The sequence below is a fragment of the Haematobia irritans genome, chromosome 1 (genome assembly GCF_050003625.1).
Source record: "Haematobia irritans isolate KBUSLIRL chromosome 1, ASM5000362v1, whole genome shotgun sequence".
NCBI lineage: Eukaryota > Metazoa > Arthropoda > Insecta > Diptera > Muscidae > Haematobia > Haematobia irritans.
This window is the reverse complement of record NC_134397.1, coordinates 212,784,191-212,805,296: the sequence shown is the minus strand read 5'-3', so window position 1 is coordinate 212,805,296 and position 21,106 is coordinate 212,784,191. Positions and strand designations below refer to the sequence as shown.

The window sequence follows — 21,106 nt, the reverse complement described above, 5'->3', positions numbered from 1 at the left end:
GTACATATGTTCAAAACTTATGGCGATTTCGATTGGGAAAAAAGGTGCAACATTCTCGAAATTGATTGCAACATATCAAGAACACTGTCATAGATTTTGGATCCTTTATACCTCACAATATTATAAATTAACAATAACTTTAGAATTACACTATCATTTGGGCGAAATGTCAATTAGGGAAAAAGTAGTGTAACACCAAGGCAACATATTTTTTGCGAATCGAAAACGCCCTTAGTGTACATATGTTCAATTTGAATTTCCATAGCCTTCAGTACACAGAAAAAAATTTACGAAACTTTTTCCAATTAAGATTTTAATTGAGTTTTAAAAAATATTGAATCAAAAATTTAATTGATTCAACAATTAATTGAAACAAAAATCAATCACAACAAGTATATACGGCCGTAAGTTCGGCCAGGCCGAAGCTTATGTACCCTCCACAATGGATTGCGTAGAAACTTCTACTGAAGACTGTCATAGACAATCGAATTACTTGGGGTGCCGATGGCAAGGTATCTTAAAACTTCCTAACACCGACTTCTAAATTGTAAGGTAGTCCATACATGGTTATATTAAACTAAAAAAGGCCGATTAAATACATACATAATTAAGTTTGACACAATTTTCTATAGAAATAAAATTTTAATAAAAGTTTCTATAGAAATAAAATTTTGACAACATTTTCTATAGAAGTAAAATTTGGACAAAATTTTCTATAGAAATAACATTTTGGTAAATTATTTTTGGCTCGAGTGGCAACCATGATTATGAATCGATATGGACCAATTTTTGTGTGGTTGGGGATCGGCTATATATAACTATAGACCTATATAAACCAATTTTGGCAAGGTTATTAGCGGCCATATACTAACACCACGTTGCAAATTTCAACCGAATCGGATGATTTTTGTTTCTCTAAGAGGCTCCGGTGATCAAATCTGGGGAACGGTTTATATGGGGGCTATATATAATTATGGACCGATATGGACCAATTTATGCATGGTTCTTAGAGACCACCACGTACCAAATTTCAAACGAATCGGATGAATTTTGCTCCTTCAAGAGGTTTCGGAGGTCAAATCTGGGGATCGATTTATATGGGGGCTATATATAATTATGAACCGATATGGACCAATTTTTGCATGGCTGTTAGAGACCATATACTAACACCACGTACCAAATTTCAACCGGATCGGATGAATTTTGCTCCTCTAAGAGGCTCCGGAGTTCAAATCTGGGGATCGGTTTATATGGAGGCTACCCAGCAAAAACTTGGTAAGCACTAGGGATTTATTTCAGTAATACCGGTAATCAAAAAGTTACTACTTGCAATATTACCTAGGATTTAAAAATAATAACTTACCTGTGTAGGCAAAAATTGATTCTTTCTATTAATACCGGTAATCAAAATCATTTCTTGAGGTCCGGGTTCGGCTCTACAGTGGGCATCGTTAATAGTAGCGAGAAGTAATGCCAAATTACATTTCAGAAAAAAAATTGCCAATAAAATATACCTTTGTTTTCTAAAGTTGTATAGTACATAATTTATATTACAAATTACATCATTGAATAGATCCATGCCGTGGAGCGTGGCATAGTGTGTTGGATTACAAAACAACAGGGGTGAGTTCGCACTTTTTGGGTATCTTATGGTAAAGATATTATTTTTGGAGAGCTGGTATGCTTGCGAAGAAGTACTTATTTTTCGACTGCTGGTATGCTTGCACGGAAGTACTTTCCTCCAATGTCATGCCCGTGTAAAAGTATTACTACTGATATATGTACGAGGAAGTTGTTACCAATTTGGCGCAGGCATACTTGTGCTCATACCTGGTAACAGGAGTTTTGCTGGGTATATATAATTATGGACTGATATGGACCAATTTTTGTATGGTTGTTAGAGACCATAGGGAGACAGGGAGCCACCGTGGTGCAATGGTTAGCATGCCCGCCTTGCATACACAAGGTCGTGGGTTCGATTGCTGCTACGACTGAACACCAAAAAGTTTTTCAGCGGTGGATTATCCCACCTCAGTAATGCTGGTGACATTTCTGAGGGTTTCAAAGCTTCTCTAAGTGGTTTCACTGGAATGTGGAACGCCGTTCGGACTCGGCTATAAAAAGGAGGTCCCTTGTCATTGAGCTTAACATGGAATCGGGCAGCACTCAGTGATAAGAGAGAAGTTCACCACTGTGGTATCACAATGGACTGAATAGTCTAAGTGAGCCTGATACATCGGGCTGCCACATAACCTAACCTAGAGACCATATACTTACACCATGTACCAAATTTCAGCCAGATCGGATGAAATATGCTACTCTTATAGGATCCGCAAGCCAAATCTGGGGTACGTTTATATGGGGGCTATATATAATTATGGACCGATATGGACCGATTTAGACCAATTTTTGCGTGGTTGTAAGAGACCATATACTAACACCATGTACCAAATTTCAACCGGATCGGATGAATTTTGCTCCTCCAAGAGGCTCCGCAAGCCAAATCTGAGCGTCGGTTTATATGGGGGCTATACGTAAAGGTGGACCGATATGGGCCATTTACGATACCATCCGACCTACATCAATAACAACTACTTGTGCCAAGTTTGAAGTCGATAGCTTGTTTCGTTCGGAAGTTAGCGTGATTTCAACAGACGGACGGACGGACGGACATGTTTAGATCGACTCAGAATTTCACCACGACTTTATGGGGTGTTTCGATGTGTTACAAACGGAATGACAAAGTTAATATACCCCTTTAATATATCCTTTATATACTTGTTTAACTTCAATCAACTATTTCATTGGAAATTGTTTACATTTGTTCTGTGTATTTGGTCAAATTTGAAGAGGTAAACTTTCGAATTTTGCAAATGTCCAATTTCAGTTTTTATAAAATATCAAGTTCGAAGGTTCGCTATATTGGTCCAATATAGACTGATCTCCCAATTTGATTTCTTGAGGTGTAGCTTCCAAGCATTCAATCTCCCGATTCAAATGCTTGGACATCTAGATGCTGCAATTTTCTCCGATTGCCCTGAAATTGCAAATCTAGAAGTACTATATACTCAATAAAAAGTGAACTCTCTATTTCACTAAAGCCAATTTAACTTTATTTTAGTTCATAGAAATATTATGTTTGGAGAATGTTTTCTTTACTCTAATACTTTTTTGTGTACGTTAGTTAAATTAACTAAACCCGAGGAAAAAAATATACTCAAATGAAGCATAAAGATTAACTAAATTCGTGTCTTCCACAAAATAGTTCAGAATTTCTTTAAATTTTTAAATTTTACCAAAAATGCGTCCATCGTGAACTTCGTATGTCACTAAAGACATTCTTGCAATTTTGAACTCCAAGTTTTTTCTTCAAACTACAAAATTTTCTTTAACAAGTGAAAAAACTTCGTTATGTCTAATAAATTTTCTTGTATTTGTCGAAAAATATTTACTTATTTTTATGACATCGGCGTGATGCCAACGTTTGTAATACTGTTTAGTTAAAATTTTCTACAAATACTCAAAATTTTCTAAAATTAACCGAAAGTTTTCTTCCTGGTGGGTTCACTGTTTTTTCAGTGTATTTACAAAGACCTGTGTCGAATATCGGAGGATGGTTTGGAATAGCCCCCATATAGACCAATCTTCCGATTGCTCATTCTTGGACATCAAGACACATTAATTTTTATCCGATTTACTAGAAATTGCACGTATTTTAGGCCCATAGAGATAGGTTTAAATCTGTAAATATTTGATATAGTCTCATATAAACCGCTTAAATTAATAGTTGACTTCTTCAGGGAATAAAATTTCACGAAATTAGATGTAAAATTTCCCAATTTTACTACTCATACTCAAAAATCTACAGAATTTAAATTTCAAAAACTCAACCAAAAATGATACTTATAAATCTAAACTTTGAATTTAACTTCGGGAAGCATATCATTTAAACCGATATTCTTGTGGGAGTATGTTTCATAAAATCTATCTGAAATTCTATATTTGTATTATCAAGTAACCCACCACGGCGAGGGGTCTTCAAAAGGAAACAGATCTATACCGAAGGGTATAAAAATTTGATCTTGGCGGTGACGAAACATGTATAGCTAGGCCTGGGGAAATTTGTATGTATCATTTTTTCCAATAACTTATTAATACCAATTATTTTATATTTCTGTACAAATAGTCGGAAAGCCATTTATTTTCTTATATATTCCTATCGATATACAATCCATATTATAGTATACATAGTAACACCGTAGTAAGCTTTCTCAAATGAAATATATTTTTTCTAAAAATTTTAGGAAAGAAGAGGTCTCTTTCCTGGCGAACGAAATTTTTGAAAAACGAGGTTTTCGTATAATTCTAAAAATTTTCCTTAAAGGCAAATAAAAAAAGATTGGAGAAATTCGTTGAATCGCTTGTCATAAATTCGGGTTTATTTGCTTTTAAAGAGACTTTTTTTATAATTTTTTAAGTGTATACATTTTGTCAGATACATAAATTTGTGAATTTTATTTGCAATTTCATTTTATTTGATATAAAATAGCATTTGTTGCCACATTATATGCACCGGTTTAAGTGGATGCATTTTTAATTTTTTAATCTTTACTAACCAGACCAACATTTAGTTTTCAGGAATTAACCACTATGGCATGAGTGCCACTAAGAAATTTCGTTCAATTACTCTAAGCATCTTTTTTTTACTTTGTATTAAGTTAACAAAAATATTTAGTATTTTAATTGACTTATTTTTTTCTATGATGTGAACTGGATATTTAAAAAAAAAGTTGGTCGCAAGAATATCAATAATTCTTATCGGCGTTGTTGACATTAAAAATGGACTGGTTTCAAATCAAGTGATAAAATACTTTAAACGAAATTGTTAAATGGAGCTTGAACTATTTTAAAATACAACGAAATTAAATGTTCCTGTTGCTGATACTATATAATACGATGGGAAGAGGTAGTAAAAATTGATATTTGTATTATTCATGAAATTCGAAATCAATCAGCATAACATGATGGCATCAAAAACTAGATGGCCAAATTTATTCGAAGGTTCTATTAGCTTTTATTTGAAAATTAATATGTCCGGTCGTAGTCTCTCTTCAATTAATTTCAAATTCAAATGCTAATGACTTTTCATAAATGTCACATTTTAAATAATCCAATAAAAAGAACATTTTCTCTTCATTGTTGCCTACCATCCATTTAGCGAGAAATGTTAAATGGTCTTCGATTTGATTGAAAATAAATTTGAATAGTGATGAAGAAAAGAACTGGAAAAGATTTCGGAATTGGCTTATTTAGAGTGAGTTGATGTAACAATATTTCCCTATAATTTATTATATTTTAAGATCACTTCAATTTCAAAAATTTAAAAAAGATTCGTTAAATATTTAATTTAATGTGAAAAATGTACCAAAGATTCCTTTAAGAGGCACTTTACTTCTCTTTAGAAATAATCTGTAGAAATAAAATTATGACAAAATTTTCTAACGAAATAAAATTTTGACAAAATTTTGCTATAGAAATAAAATTTTGACAAAATTTTGGTATAGAAATAAAATTTTAACAAAATCTTTTATAAAAATAAAATTTGACAGAATTTTCTATAGAAATAACATTTTGACAAAATTTTCTATAGAAATAAAATTTTGACAAAACATTTTCTATAGAAATAAAATTTTGACAAAATTTTCTATAGAAAAAAAAATTGAAAAAATTTTCTATAGAAATAAAATTTTGAAAAAAATTTTCTGTGGCAATAAAATTTAAAAAAAAAAAATTCTATAGCAATAAAATTTGGACAAATTTTACTATAAAAATAAAATTTTGAAAAAATTTTCTATAGCAATAAAATTTTTAAACAAGTATATAAAGCAGTAAATTCGGCCGGGCCGAATTTTAAATACCCACCATCATGAATCAAATATGATAGTTTACTTTGAAAACTCTTCGTCGTTGTGGGTTACTTGATAATATATAGAATTTTAGAGGGTTTGATGACAAATCTTCTCCTAAGGCAGTCAGCTCCCGAAGACAAACTTTAAAGATTCTACCTATGAAGACCAGATAAGATTCTAGATTTATGAGAACCAATTTTGTTTGAGTTTTAGAGAAATTATAAACATATCGTGTATATGATTAAATTACGCCTTGATTTGAGATCTTAAAGATTTTTTCCGCCATTATTTAAAGAAATACGATGATTAAAATCTGGAAATTTTACTTTCAGTTTGAAGCAATTTTCATGATCAGTGCGCCTGCTATTTTAGAGAATTTTAAAGTTGAATAAACGAAAATACTTTATAAGAAAAGGAAATTTCGTTTGTCTAAAATTTCATTATATATTCTAATTTCCAGCAAATCGGATAAAAACTACGGATTCTAGAAGCCCAAGAAATAAAGCCGGGAGATCGGTGTATATGGGGGTTATACCAAAACTTGAACTGATAGGTACCATTTTCTACTCACATATTTGTGATCTTAAAATACCTCCAGAATTTCAAACAAATCGGCTAGAAAACATAGTCTCTATAGTCTATAAGGGGGTTATACCAAAAAATGGACCGATATACCTCAATTTCGGCACACTTATTTGTGGTCTAAAAATACCTCTAGATTTCGAATTTCAGGCAAATCGGGTAATAAATACAGTTTATAGAAGCTCAAGAATTTCAGGCAAAGCGGATGGTAACTATAGTTTCTAGAAGCCCAAGAAGCAAAATCGGGAGATCGGTCTATATGGGGGCTATACCAAAAAATGGACCGATGGGCACCATTTTCGGCACACCTTTTTATGGTCCCAAAAGAACTCTAGATTTTCAATTTCAGGAAAATCGGATAGAAAATATAGTTTCTAGAAGCCCAAGAAGCAAAATCGGGAGATCAGTCTCTATGGGGGCTATATCAAAACATGGACCGATACGGACTATTTTGGACACACCTCTTTATGGTCCCAAAATACCTCTGGATTTCCAATTTCAGGCAAATCTGATAAAAACTACGGGTTTTATAGGCCCAAGACCCCAAATCGGGAGGTCGGTTTATATGGGGACTATATCAAAACTTGGACCTATATAGCCCATCTTCGAACTTGACCTGCCTGCAAACAAAAAACTAATCTGTGCCAAATTTGGGGACGATAGCGCCATTATTGAAGGCTGTAGCGTGATTACAACAGACAGTCAGACAGACGGACAGACGGACATGCTTATATCGTCTTAGAATTTCTCCCTGATCAAGAATATATATACTTTATATAGTCGGAAATAGATATTTCGATGTGTTACAAACGGAATGACAAACTTATTATACCCCCGTCACCATTTTATGGTGGTGGGTATAAAAATGTTTGATAGAAATAAAGTTTTGACAAAATTTTCTATAGATATAAAATTTTGACAAAATTTTCTATAGCAATACAATTTTGACAACATTTTCTACAGAAATAAAATGTTTTGAAAATTTGCTAGAAATGAAATGTTGACAAATTTTTCTATGGAAATAAAATTTTGCAAAACTTTCTATAGAAATAAAATTTTGACAAAATTATCTTTAAAAATAAAATTTTAAAAAAATTTCTATAGAAATAAAATTTCGACAAAATTTTCTATAGAAATAAAATTTTGACAACATTTTCTATAGAAATAAAATTTTGACAACATTTTCTATAGAAATAAAATTTTCTATAGAAATAAAATTTTCTATAGAAATAAAATTTTCACAAAATTTTCTATAGAAATACAATTTGGATAGAATTTTCTATAAAAATAAAATTTTTTCCGTTCTCTTTAGAAACAATCTATAGAAATAAAATTATGACAAAATTTTCTAACGAAATAAAATTTTGACAAATTTTTCTATAAAAATAAAATTTTGAAAAATTTTCTTAAAAATAAAATTTTGCCAAAATTTTCTATAGAAATAAAATATTGAAAAAAAAAATCTATAGCAATAAAATATTTAAAAATGTTTATATAGCAATAAAATTTTGACAAATTTTTCTATAGAAATAAAATTTTGAAAAAATTTTCTATAGCAATAAAATTTTAAAAAAAATTCGATAGAAATAAGGTTTTGACAAAATTTGCTATAGCAATAAAATTTTGACAAAATTTTCTATAGAATTAAAATTTTGACAGAAAAAAATTTGATATAGAAATAAAATTTTAACAAAATTTTCTATAGCAATACAATTTTGACAAAATTATATTTAAAAATAAAATTTTGACAAAATTATCTGTAAAAATAAAATTTTGAAAAAATTTTCTATAGGAATAAAATTTCGACAAAATTTTCTATAGAAATAAAATTTTCACAAAATTTTCTATAGGAAATAAAATTTTGACAAAATTTTTTATAGAAACAAAATTTTGACAACATTTTCTATAAAAATAAAATTTGGATAGAATTTTCTATTAAAATAAAATTATGACAAAATTTTCTATAGAAATAAAATTTTCACAAAATTTTCTATAGAAATAAAATTTTCACAAAATTTTCTATAGAAATAAAATTTTCACAAAATTTTCTATAGAAATAAAATTTGGATAGAATTTTCTATAAAAATAAAATTTTGAGAAAATTTTCTATAGGAGTAAAATTTTTTACAAAATTTTCTGTACCAATAAAATGTTGAAAAAATGTTCTATAGAAATATAATTTTGACAACATTTTCTATAGAAATAAAATTTGGATAGAATTTTCTATAAAAATAAAATTTTGAGAAAATTTTCTATAGGAATAATTTTTTTTACAAAATTTCCTGTAGCAATAAAATGTTGACAAAATTTTCTATAGAAATAAAATTTTGACAACATTTTCTATAGAAATAAAATTTTCACAAAATTTTCTATAGAAATAATATTTTCACAAATTTTTCTATAGAAATAAAGTTTGGATAGAATTTTCTATAAAAGTAAAATTTGGAGAAAATTTTTTACAAAATTTCCTATAGCAATAAAATTTTTTACAAAATTTCCTATAGTAATAAAATTTTGACTAAATTTTCTATAGAAATAAAATTTCGACAAAATTTTCTATAGAAATAAAATTTTGACAAAACTTTCTATAGAAATGAAATTTTCATAAAATTTTCTATAGAAATAAACTTTTGCCAAACTTTCTATAGAAATAAAATTCTGACAAAATTTTCTATAGAAATAATAATTTGCCATAATCTTCTTTAGGAATAAAATTTTGACAAAACATTTTCTATAGAAGTAAAATATTGACAACATTTTCTATGGAAATACAATTTTCCAAAAATTTTCTGTAGAAATAAAACTGTGGTGAAATTTTATCTCTGTTGATTAAACTAACCTTGTAGTTTATTGGAGGACTTACGGAAATTACTATGGCCATGAAAATTACCAAAAATAAGCAATATTCTGCTAAAATCTTTAACAATAGATTTTATAAGTATTTTGTCCCCCACTGTGTTTTCTATCACGTATTATTTTACTCGTGGGAGTTGTCGTCATTTATCTTCTTATTATTTTTACTTAAAAAAAAAAAAACATTGTCTAATTTTTATTTCTACAAACAAAATAATATTTATTGCTTTTCTTATTTATGAGTGCAGTTCAGATATACAAAGGTTGTTTTGTTTCGTTCATATCAACAAAACATTCAAATTTAAATTTAAATTTGAATTTCAGTTGAGTTAACTAGCCGTGTATATCACTTTTAGGTGACCGAAATTGTCTCAATATATTTTACGCAAATAATGTAATCGCTTCACAGAACAACGACAAAATAACAAAAAACCTGTTGCATTTCGAGTTCATTGTGTTAAATTTCAAAGATATACCAATGATAATTTAGATGCTAATATTGCTAAGCCCATTTAATTATTATGTTATTAGCCGATATATTATTTCATTCACTTTTTGAAACATATGAATATAAAATATGAACTCAAATTAGGGTCTATCGACTACAGATAAAATTCATATTTTCGCAAATATAAATATTTTGAAATAAGCGCGGCAAATTTTGTGAAGAATCGCAATTTATTAAATTTGCTTAATTCTTCATTGTTTGTTTTTGTTATAGAAAAACCATAAATATATTTTGATCAATATTTGGAAATTTTCACTTAACATTTCTCTCGGTCTTCACAACGTTCCGTCCATTGAAAAATTTTGTCAACATTTTTTTTTCTATAGAAAATTTTATCAAAATTTTAATTGTATAGAATAAAAAAATTATTTCTGTAGAAAATTGTGTCAACATTTTATTTCTATAAAAAATTTTGCCAACAATTTATTTCTATAGAAAATTTTGTCAAAATTTTATTTCTATAGAAAATGTTATAAACATTTTATTTCTATAGAAAATTTTACCAACATTTTATTTCTATAGAAAAATTTTCCAACATTTTTTTCTATAGAAAATTTTGTCAAAATATTATTTCTATAGAATTTTTTTTTTTTAATTTTATTTCTAAAAAGAATTTTGTCAAAATTGTATTTCTATAGAAAATTTTGTCAATTTTTTTTCTATAGAAAATTTTATCAAAAGTTTACTTCTATAGAAAATGTTGTCAAAATAGAAAATTTTGTCAACAATTTTTTATATAGGAAATTTTGTCAAAATTTTATTTCTATAGAAAATTTGTGAAAATTTTATTTCTGTAGAAAATTTTGTGAACAATTTATTTCTATGGAAATTTTTTTTGTTAAGTTTTATTTCTAAAAAAAATTTTGTCAAAATTGTATTTCTATAGAAAATGTTGTCAAATTTTTTTTCTATAGAAAATTTTGTCAAAAGTTTACTTCTATAAAAAATTATGTCAAAAGTTTATATCTATAGAAAAATTTTTCAAGATTATATCTCTATAGAAAATTTTGTCAACAATTTATTTCTATAGAAAATTTTGTCAAAATTTTATTTCTATAGAAAATTTTGCCAAAATTTTAGTTCTATAGAGATTTTTTTCAAGATTTTATTTCTATAGAAAACTTTGTCAAAATTTTATTTCTATAGAAAATTTTGTCAAAATTTTATTTTTATAGAACATTTTGTCAAAATTTTATGTCTATAGAAAATTTTGTCAAAATTTTATGTCTATTTTGACAAAAAATTTCTATATATAGAAAATTTTGTAAAATTTAATTTCTATAGAATATTTTATCAAAATTTTATTTCTATAGAAAATTTTGTCAAAACTTTATTTCTATAGAAAATTTTGTCAAGATTTTACTTCTATAGCAAATTTTGCAAAATTTTATTTCCATAGAAAATTTTGTCAAAATTTTATTTCTATAGAAAATTTTGTCAAAATTTTATGTCTATAGAAAATTTTGTCAAAATTTGATTTCTATAGAAAATTTTGTCAACATTTTATTTCTATAGAAAATTCTATCCAAATTTTATTTCTATAGAAAATATTGTCAAAATTGTATTTCTATAGAAAATATTGTCAAAATTGTATTGCTATAGGAAATTTTGTAAAAAATTTTTAAAATTTTTTTCAAAATTTTATTTTTATAGAAAATTCTATCCAAATTTTATTTCTATAGAAAATTTTGTGAAAATTTTATTCCTATAGAAAATTTTGTGAAAATTTTATTTCTATAGAAAATTTTGTCAAAATTTTATTTTTACAGAAAATTTTGTCAAAATATTATTTTTACAGAAAATTTTGTCAAAATTTTATCTCTATAGAAAATTTTGTAAAAATTTTATTTCTATAGAAAATGTGGTCGAATTTTTATTTCTATAGAAAATTTTTTCAAAATTTTATTTCTATAAAAAATTTTCAAAATTTTTTTTCTATAGAAAATTTTGTCAAAATTTTATTTCTATAGAAAATTTTGTCAAAATTTTATTGCTATAGAAAATTTTGCCAACATTTTTTTCTATAGAAAAGTTTGTCAAAATTTTATTTCTATAGAAAAGTTTGTCAAAATTTTATTTCTATAGAAAATTTTGTCAAAATTTTATTTCTTTAGAAAATTTTGCCAAAATTTTGTTTCTATAGAAAATTTTGTCAACATTTTATTTCTATACAAAATTTTGTCAAAAATTTACTTCTATAGAAAGTTTTGTCAAATTTTTTTTTCTATAGAAAATTATGTCAAAATTTTATTTCTATAGAAAATTTTGTAAAAATTTTATTTCTATAGAAAATTTTGTCAAAATTTTAGTTCTATAGAAAATTTTATCAAAATTTTTATTTCTATACAAAATGTTGCCAAAATTTTAGTTCTATAGAAAATTTTATCAAAATGTTCATTTCTATAGAAAATATCAAAATAGAAAATGTTCAACATTTTATATCTATGGAAAATTTTGTTAACATTTTATTTCTATAGACAATTTTGTCAAAATTTTATTTCTACAAATAATTTTGTCAACATTTTTTTTCCACCGCTTCGCAGTTTCCTGGTATATTCCTGTGGCCAGAAACCCATAGTGGGTGAATATTGTACTGCTCAGCAATATCGTTGAGTGATTATAATTCGCTATACTTTGTTGCATCATTTTATTTTATTTTATTATTGAATTATATATTTATTTCTTCAATAGTCCAATATATTTTAGAAATTACCTTCATAAGTCTTTTATATTTTTTCTCTACTTAATATTGTTATTATTAATCCATCTTTCAAAGAAAGATGAAATCATTTCAAGTTCAGTGAACTTCAATGCTTATTCAATCCCATCTATAGGCCATAAAGATACAGTTACAGTTTCTGAATGTAAAAGACAATTGGGAATTAAATTTATTCGAGCCAAGTACTAGAACAAAGAATGGTTTATCATAACGGACAGGGCTAAAACATTTGCATTATATAACAATACGGAGCATGCACGTGTATATTTAAAAAGTATTTATTTTGCAATAAAATTTACACAACAACGATACATTTTAATTTCAAAAGCAGAGGACAATAACGATGGATGATCTATTGTTGCAACAGGTGAACAACATTTATTTTATTACTATGTTTGGTTTGGTTGGAGATTACTTTTTATTGTTTTAATTTTTTTTTTCAAATTCAAATTTCAATAGAATTATTTGTAGTAGTAATTTACTAAGTAAGCTTTTGTTGTATAGTATTATCAGATATGAACCACAAAAGGTCTTTTAGTTTTGCATATGAATGAATGGAATAATACAGAGGGCAAAATCTGTGGTGGTAGTGAACAGTTAATATTTAGGAAAGTATGGAGATTCTGAAGAAAGGTACACTAAAAAAAATTTACTTGGATCCAAAGAAAATAGACCATTCCGATACAAAGATAATGCCTCTGTAAAAAAGACAGTTTTGAGGAAGCTATCTAGCTTTAAATCGTATCTCTATAAAATTAAAATACGTGTTTCACTTCCCAGCAAAAAAAATTGGAAGTTATTCCAAAGGCACAACTTTAAATGCACTTGCAGAAGATGTAGTTCATTTCATTAAAAATGTTCTTTTTTTAATTTTAATGGAATTCGTCCTAACATTTTAAAGATTCGTCCTAAATTTTAAAGAAAAATTGTGAATTGTGAATTGAATTGTGAAAAATTATGAACTTTCTGTTAATTAAATTTTCTTTATTTTAAAGAAATTTGTCCTTAATATTGAGTATATTACGCGTCCTAATCTGCCTAATCTTTCATATTAGGTCCAGATTTCAGTGTAGGTGAAGTTAGTTTAGATATGGTGCCAGCTCTTTATATTAGGCTCACTTATTCTATTTAGCCCATTATGACACCACAGGAGGTGAATTTCTTAATAATGAGTCCTGATCTTCATTTAGATCAATTATAGCTGAGTCTGAGAGGCTTTAGTATGAAACCACTTGTAGAAGCTGGGAAACACTCACAAATATCACCAGGATTATATTGGTGGTACAAACACGGTTGCCACAGATGGTAGAATTCTACCAAAAATGATAAAATTTTTACTGTTTGGTAGATTTATAGAATTCGTGAAATACAATTTTGAAATAATATTCTATATAAATAAACTTTTGACAAAAATTTCTTTAGACATAAAATTTTAGCAAAATTTTTATAGAAATAAATTTTAAAAAAATTTTCTATAGAAATAAATTTTTAACAAAATTTTTTATAGAAATAAATTTTTAACAACATTTTCTAAAGAAATAAAATTTTTATTAATTTTTGTACAGGAATAATATTTTGATTAAATTTTGTACAAGAATAAAATTTTGACAAAATTTTCTATAGATATAACATTTGGATCAAATTATCTATAGAAATAAAACTTTGACAAAATTTCCCATAGAAATAAAATTTTGACAAAATTTCTTATAGAAATAAAATTTTGACAACATTTCCTATAGAAATAAAATTTTGACATTTTCTATAAAAATAAAATTTTGACAAAATTTTCTATAGAAATAAAATTTTGCCAACATTTTTATAGAAATAAAATTTCGACAAAATTTTCTAACGAAATAAGATTTTCTATAAAAATAAAATTCTGCCAAATTTTCTAACGAAATAAGATTTTCTATAAAAATAAAATTTTGACAAAACTTTCTATAAAAATAAAATTTTGGCAAAACTTTCTATAAAATACAAATTTTGACAAAACTTTCTATAAAAATAAAATTTTGAAAAAAAATCTATTGAAATAAATGTTTGACAAAATTTTCTATAAAAATAAAATTTTGACAAAATTTTCTATAAAAATAAAATTTTGAAAAAATTTTCTATAAAAATAAAATTTTGGCAAAATTTTCTACAGAAATAAAATTTTGGTAAAATTTGTATAGAAATAAAATTTTGACAACATTTTCTAAAGAAAAAAAATTTTGGACAAATTTTTTATAAAAATAAAATTTAGACAAAATTTTCTATGGAAATAAAATTTTCACAAAATTTCCTATAAAAATAAAATTTTGACAAAATTTTCTATAGAAATAAAATTTTGACAAAATTTTCTATAGAAATAAACTTTTGAAAAAATTTTCTATAGAAATAAAATTTTGACTAAATTTTCTATAGATATAAAATTTTGACAAAATTTTCTTAGATAAAAAATTTTGACAAAATATTTTATAGAAATAAAATTTTGACAAAATTTTCTATAGAAATAAAACTTTCTATAGAAATCAGATTTTAACAAAATTTTCTATATAAATAACATTTTGACAAATTTTTCTATAGAAATAAAATTTTGACAAAATTTTCTAAAGAAATAAGATTTTCTTTAAAAATTAAAATTTTGGCAAAACTTTCTATAAAATACAAATTTTTGACAAAACTTTCTATAAAAATAAAATTTTGAAAAAAAATCTATAGAAATAAATGTTTGACAAAATTTTCTATAAAAATAAAATTTTGAAAAAAAAAATCTATAAAAATAAAATTTTGACAAAATTTTCTATAGAAATGAAATTATGGTAAAATTTGTATAGAAATAAAATTTTGACAGAATTTTCTAAAGAAAAAAATTTTCTATAAAAATAAATTTTTAACAAAATAAAAAAATGTTGACAAAATTTTCTTTAAAAATAAAATTTTGATAAAATTTTCTATAGAAATAAAATTTTGCCAAAATTTTTATAGAAACAAAATTTGGACAAAATTTTCTAACGAAACAAGATTTTCTATAAAAATAAAATTGTGACAAAACCTTCTATAAAAATACAATTTTGAAAAAAAAATTTTTAAAAATAAAGTGTTGACAAAATTTTCTATAGAAATAAAATTTTCTATAAAAATATTTTTTTTTTTTGCAAAATAAACATCTGTTGAAATAAAATTGTGCCAAACTTTTTATAGAAATAAAAATTTGACAACATTTTCTAAAGAAATAAGATCTATAAAAATGAAATTTTGAAAAGATGTATAGAAATAAATTTTCTATAAAAAATTTTTTGAAAAAAAAATCTGTAGAAATAAAATTTTAACATAATTTTCTATAGAAATGAAATTTTGGCAACATTTTTATAGGAATAAAATTTTGACAAAATTTTCTAAAGAAAAAATATGTTTTACAAATTTTCTATAAAAATAAAATCTTGACAAAATTTTCTCCAAAAATAAATTTTTGATAAAATAAATAAACGTTGACAACATTTTTTATAAAAATAAAAATTTGACAAAATTTTCTATAGAAATAAAATGTTGACAAATTTTTTATAGAAATAAAATTTTGACCAAATTTTTTAAAGAAATAAGATTTTCTATAAAAATAAAATGTTGACAAAACTTTCTATAAAAAAATAAAAATTTTGGCAAAATTTTTATAGAAATAAAATTTTGATAAAATTTTCTGAAGAAAAAACAATGTTTGACAAATTTTCTATAAAAATAAAGTTTTGACAAAATTTTCTATAAAAAGAATTTTTCGACAAAATAAATGTTGACAAAATTTTCTGTAAAAATTAAATGTTGACAAAACTTTCTGTAGAAATAAAAGTTTTTTTTTATAGAAATAAAATTTTGACAAAATTTTCTAAAGAAATAAGATCTATAAAAATGAAATTTTGACAATATTTTCTATAAAAATAAAATTTTGAACAAAAATTGTATAGAAATAAATGTTTGAAAAAATTTTCTATAAAAAAATTTTTGAAAAAAAATTCTATAGAAATAAAATTTTAACATAATTTTCTATAGAAATAAAATTTTATCAAAACTTTTATAGAAATAAAATTTTGCCAAAATTTTCTAAAGAAAAAAATGTTTTACTAATTTTCTATAAAAATAAAATGTTTACAAAGATTTCTATAAAAATACAATTTTGACAAAATTATCTATAAAAATAAAATTTTGACAAAGTTTTCTATAAAAATAAAATGTTGACAACATTTTCTATAAAAATACAATTTTGACAAAATTTTCTATCAAAATACAATTTTGAAAAAAATCTATATAGAAAAATAAAATTTTGAAAAAAATCTATATAGAAATAAATTTTATTGACAAAATTTTCCATAGAAATAAAATTTTGTTTTAAATACAACTCTTTCAAGAGCTATTGCTTATTGGAGGCGGATTTCTGCATCCTCATCAGTTATCTTTATTGGACATGCTGCTGATTCCAATTATGGCTACACTAATAGAAAAAATTACGTTCCGCAACCTTGAACGGACGGTGACAAAATGAAACGGAAACGTTGACAAAAAATCTAAACGGAATGTTCACGATTTCGTCCACGGGCGTTCACGATTTCGTAAACGGCATTCGTTTTTCTGTGGCCATGAAAATTCTTGAAATAATCCTTAGACGTTGTTATGGCAACTCCGCCGGTGCTTCAATGTGCTAAGGCGACTGTTAACGCGTATGGTGCAGACACAGGTTCGAGTCACGGTAGCGGAAACATTTTTTAATTTTGTTTTTAAATTCGTAACCATTACGTTTTCAGATCATGAACGCTGGTTGTTGTTTTGACAACGCATGGTGTTATTTTAGCGTTGTCAGATTGACCACACCCAGAGAAGGAATATGATCACCTCAAACATGTTTTTTTTGGGTGGTGACCATGTAACATGGTTTTCGCAACCATATTATTTTCTCGGAAATCATGTATCTGATTTCGGCAAGCAGGTTATATTTGACGAGAAAATAACATTTTAGTGAAAAACATGTTACATGGTCACCATACAAAAATAACATTTTGCTCTTGAAACATGTTTGAGGTGATCATATTCCTTCTCTGCGTGCACATATGTTCTCAGTTTGAAGACGCATGTGTGTTGATTCACTTTCATGAACGGATCGTTTTGAAATGACCACGCCGTTTATGATTTTTTTCTATGGGTGTACATATTAAAATAAGAAGTTCCCTAACTAGCGATTAAGAACACCAGTAACTTTATCTAATGTGACATTTTTAACTTACTGTGTAAATGTTCGCTTTCATTTAATTGGCTCCAAAATTTATGGTTATTTTACCTTATGGTCCATAAAATATAACGACATATGAAAAACTTAACAAACTCCACAACTAATAAATCACTTTATGGCGGCTTTATTAGAAACATTGCAAATGTTGTATATTCTTTTTCTCACATTGTGTGTTTTTTAGAATACTGACCTACATAAATAAATTAATTCTTTTGTTTTGGTGCTTTATTTGTGCCGGCTTTGGGGGAAAAATGAAACGAATATCCCATCCCATCCGCATCATTTCATTCATAATTCTGCTTCTTTTTTCAAGTTCAGTGAACTTGAACGCATTCACAGTTCCGCCTTTATGATGGTGTTAATACATGTGAAAATGCATAAAACAATAAGCGGTCGACAACTTGAAACCGTTATGGTGTTGTTTAATATTATGCATAAATTCTTTTATTATTATTTAATTTTTTTATTTAAAAAATTGATAAAAGAATATGACATATTTGTTTTTTTGCTCTCCTTAGAAATATAAAGGACTAATAGGCTCCCGAAAGATTTTTTGAGTGGTTTAGAAATTATTACAACTGAAAGTTGGATGCAATACATATCGGCCACTCTGTATACACAAAGTAAATATAAAATTATGTAGAAAACAATTGATAATGAGAAATTATAGGATTGTCCATAACAAAGCAAACAAATAAAACTTGTACGTAAAATAAATTTTTAATTGGTTTTAATTTGCGTGAGTTTGCCAATAAATTTCTTAATCGCTAATTTCTAGCCCTAGTCTTAGCTAAATTTTGTTTAGCCAGTAAATGATGTATGATGACAAGTCTAATCTGATTTTAAACAGTTTGTTTTTTGTTGTTTTGGATTAGCAAAACAGTTTGTGTGTCATTGGGTTTCAAAGAATATAATTTTGTAATTAATTTAACCACCTAAATCAGCTAAAGTGATAGGCGATTGTAAACAAAGATCGGAACTTTCACTGAAATTAAATAATAGGTAGACTAGGTACAAGAAAAAAGTAAACAGGTTTGTGAAATTCGAGCCATTTTTTGATAAAAAAAATTCAAAATTGTTTGTAATGCTATGAATAATAGATGTTTATTTATATATATTTATTATATATGTAATACAAAACATAAGTTTCTCATAGGGAGCTACTGTGGTGCAATGGTGGGTATGCCCGTCTTTCATACATAGGATTGTGGGTTCAACTCCAGTTTCGACCGAACATTGTTCAGCGTTGTATTACGCCACTCAGTAATGCTGGTGACATTTCTGAGTATTTCAAAGCTTCTCTAAGTTGTTTCACCGCAATGTGGAATGCCGTTCGGACTCGGCTACAAAAAGTATAACCCTTGTCATTGAACTAAACATAGAATCGAGTGATAGAGAGAAGTTCACCACTGTGGCATCACAATGGACCGAATAATCTAAGTGAGTCTGAAATATCGGGCTGCCATTATATCTTACCCTACCTTCCCTACGGGTTTTCTAGATAGTTTTTACAATAAGTTCAAATCATCTCCTCCCGCCAGATCTAAAGGCTATGGAAATTCGTATTAATCAGCGATGAAACATCTGTACAGTTAGGCTTGTTTGGACTGGTATCTGATATTTTCATTTCAATAACTTAATAATACCAATTCCTTAATCTTCATGCCCGATAAAATTTTCTATAGAAATAAAATTTTGACAAAATTAGCAGAAATGTATGTCTTCTATGCTAAACTAAATTGGGATTCCTATTTTAAGGACATGGCATATTTTTTTTTCATTGTGCACACCATATAACATATAATAATGGACGGATATGGAGCAATTTTTGTAAAACTTTAACAAAATTTTCTAAAGATATAAAATTTTGACAAATTTGTTTATAGAAATAAAATTGTGACAAAAGTTTCTATGGAAATAAAATTTTGACAAAATTTTCTATAGTAATAAAATTTTGGTAGATTTTTTTTGGGGATCGGCTATATATAACTGTAGACCGATATGGACCAATTTTGGCATGGTTGTTAGCGGCCATGTACTAGCGCAATGTACCAAATTTCAACCGAATCGGATGAATTTTGCTCATCCATGAGGCTCCGGAGATCAAATTAAATGGGGGTTATATATAATAAAGACCATATATTACCACCATGTACCAAGTTTCAACCGAATCGGATGAATTTTGCTCATCCATGAGGCTCCGGAGGTAAAATCTGGTGATCGGTTTATATGAGGGCTATATATAACTATGGACCGATGTGAACCAAAGTTTGCATGGTTGTTAGAGACCATATACTAACACCACGTACCAAATTTCAACCGGATCGGGTGAATTTTGCTCTTCCAAGGGGCTCCCGAGGTCAAATATGGGGATCGGTTTATATTGGGGCTACATAAAATTATGGACCGATATGGACCAATTTTTGCATGGTTATTAAATACCATATATTACCACCATGTACCAAGTTTCAACCGAATCGGATGAAATTAATATGAAAATACTATACTTTATGGGGTCTTAGAGCAATATTTCGATGTATTACAAACGGAATGACAAAGTTAATATACCACCCATCCTATGGTGGAGGGTATAAAAATAGCTTTATTATACTTTTCTGGGCTACTGTTCCACTACAGAAACCTTTGGGCCTACGGTTCCATAACAGAGACCTTCGGGCGTACTGTCCCTCCACAGAGGCCTTCGGGTCTACTATTACCCCACGGAGTCCTTGGGGCCTACTTTCCGTTCGTTTATTAGCTAGTAGCCCTAGTAGTCATTTTCAAGGTAGTCGTCAGTAATACTAAACAACCGACTACAAATCGACGAATACACAACTACCAATTATCAACGAACCATCAACTACCGATCATCGACAAACCGACTACCAATCATCAACGAAGCGCACTTCTCATCAACTACCTAACATTGACGACCCAAATTCTCCTTCACTACCGATTATAAACCAACTGAAAATCGATAAACCGACGTTCCCTTCACTACTGAATAACGACGAACCGAATTTTCACCGACTATGAATTATAAAGTAACCGAATTCCTTGTCAATTACCGAATCTCTACGAGCCAACGTTCTCATCCATTACTGATCATCAGCGAACCGACACACTCATCACATGGAACGAATATCTCATTAAATACCGACCATCAAGAAAACGAAGAATCGAAGTATTTACAACCTGTCGATTATCTACGAATCCTCGTCATATTAAAGAGAGCGTTATACTGAGCTAACTTCAACCGACGAGAAAAACGCATTACA

General features: G+C 27.0%; 1 protein-coding gene across 3 annotated transcripts in view; it reads left to right on the top strand.

Annotated features, from left to right (window-relative positions):
- Positions 1-21,106, top strand: part of PH4alphaEFB (prolyl 4-hydroxylase subunit alpha-1) — a 173,887-nt gene that overhangs the window by 53,326 nt on the left and 99,455 nt on the right. The window lies entirely within an intron of this gene.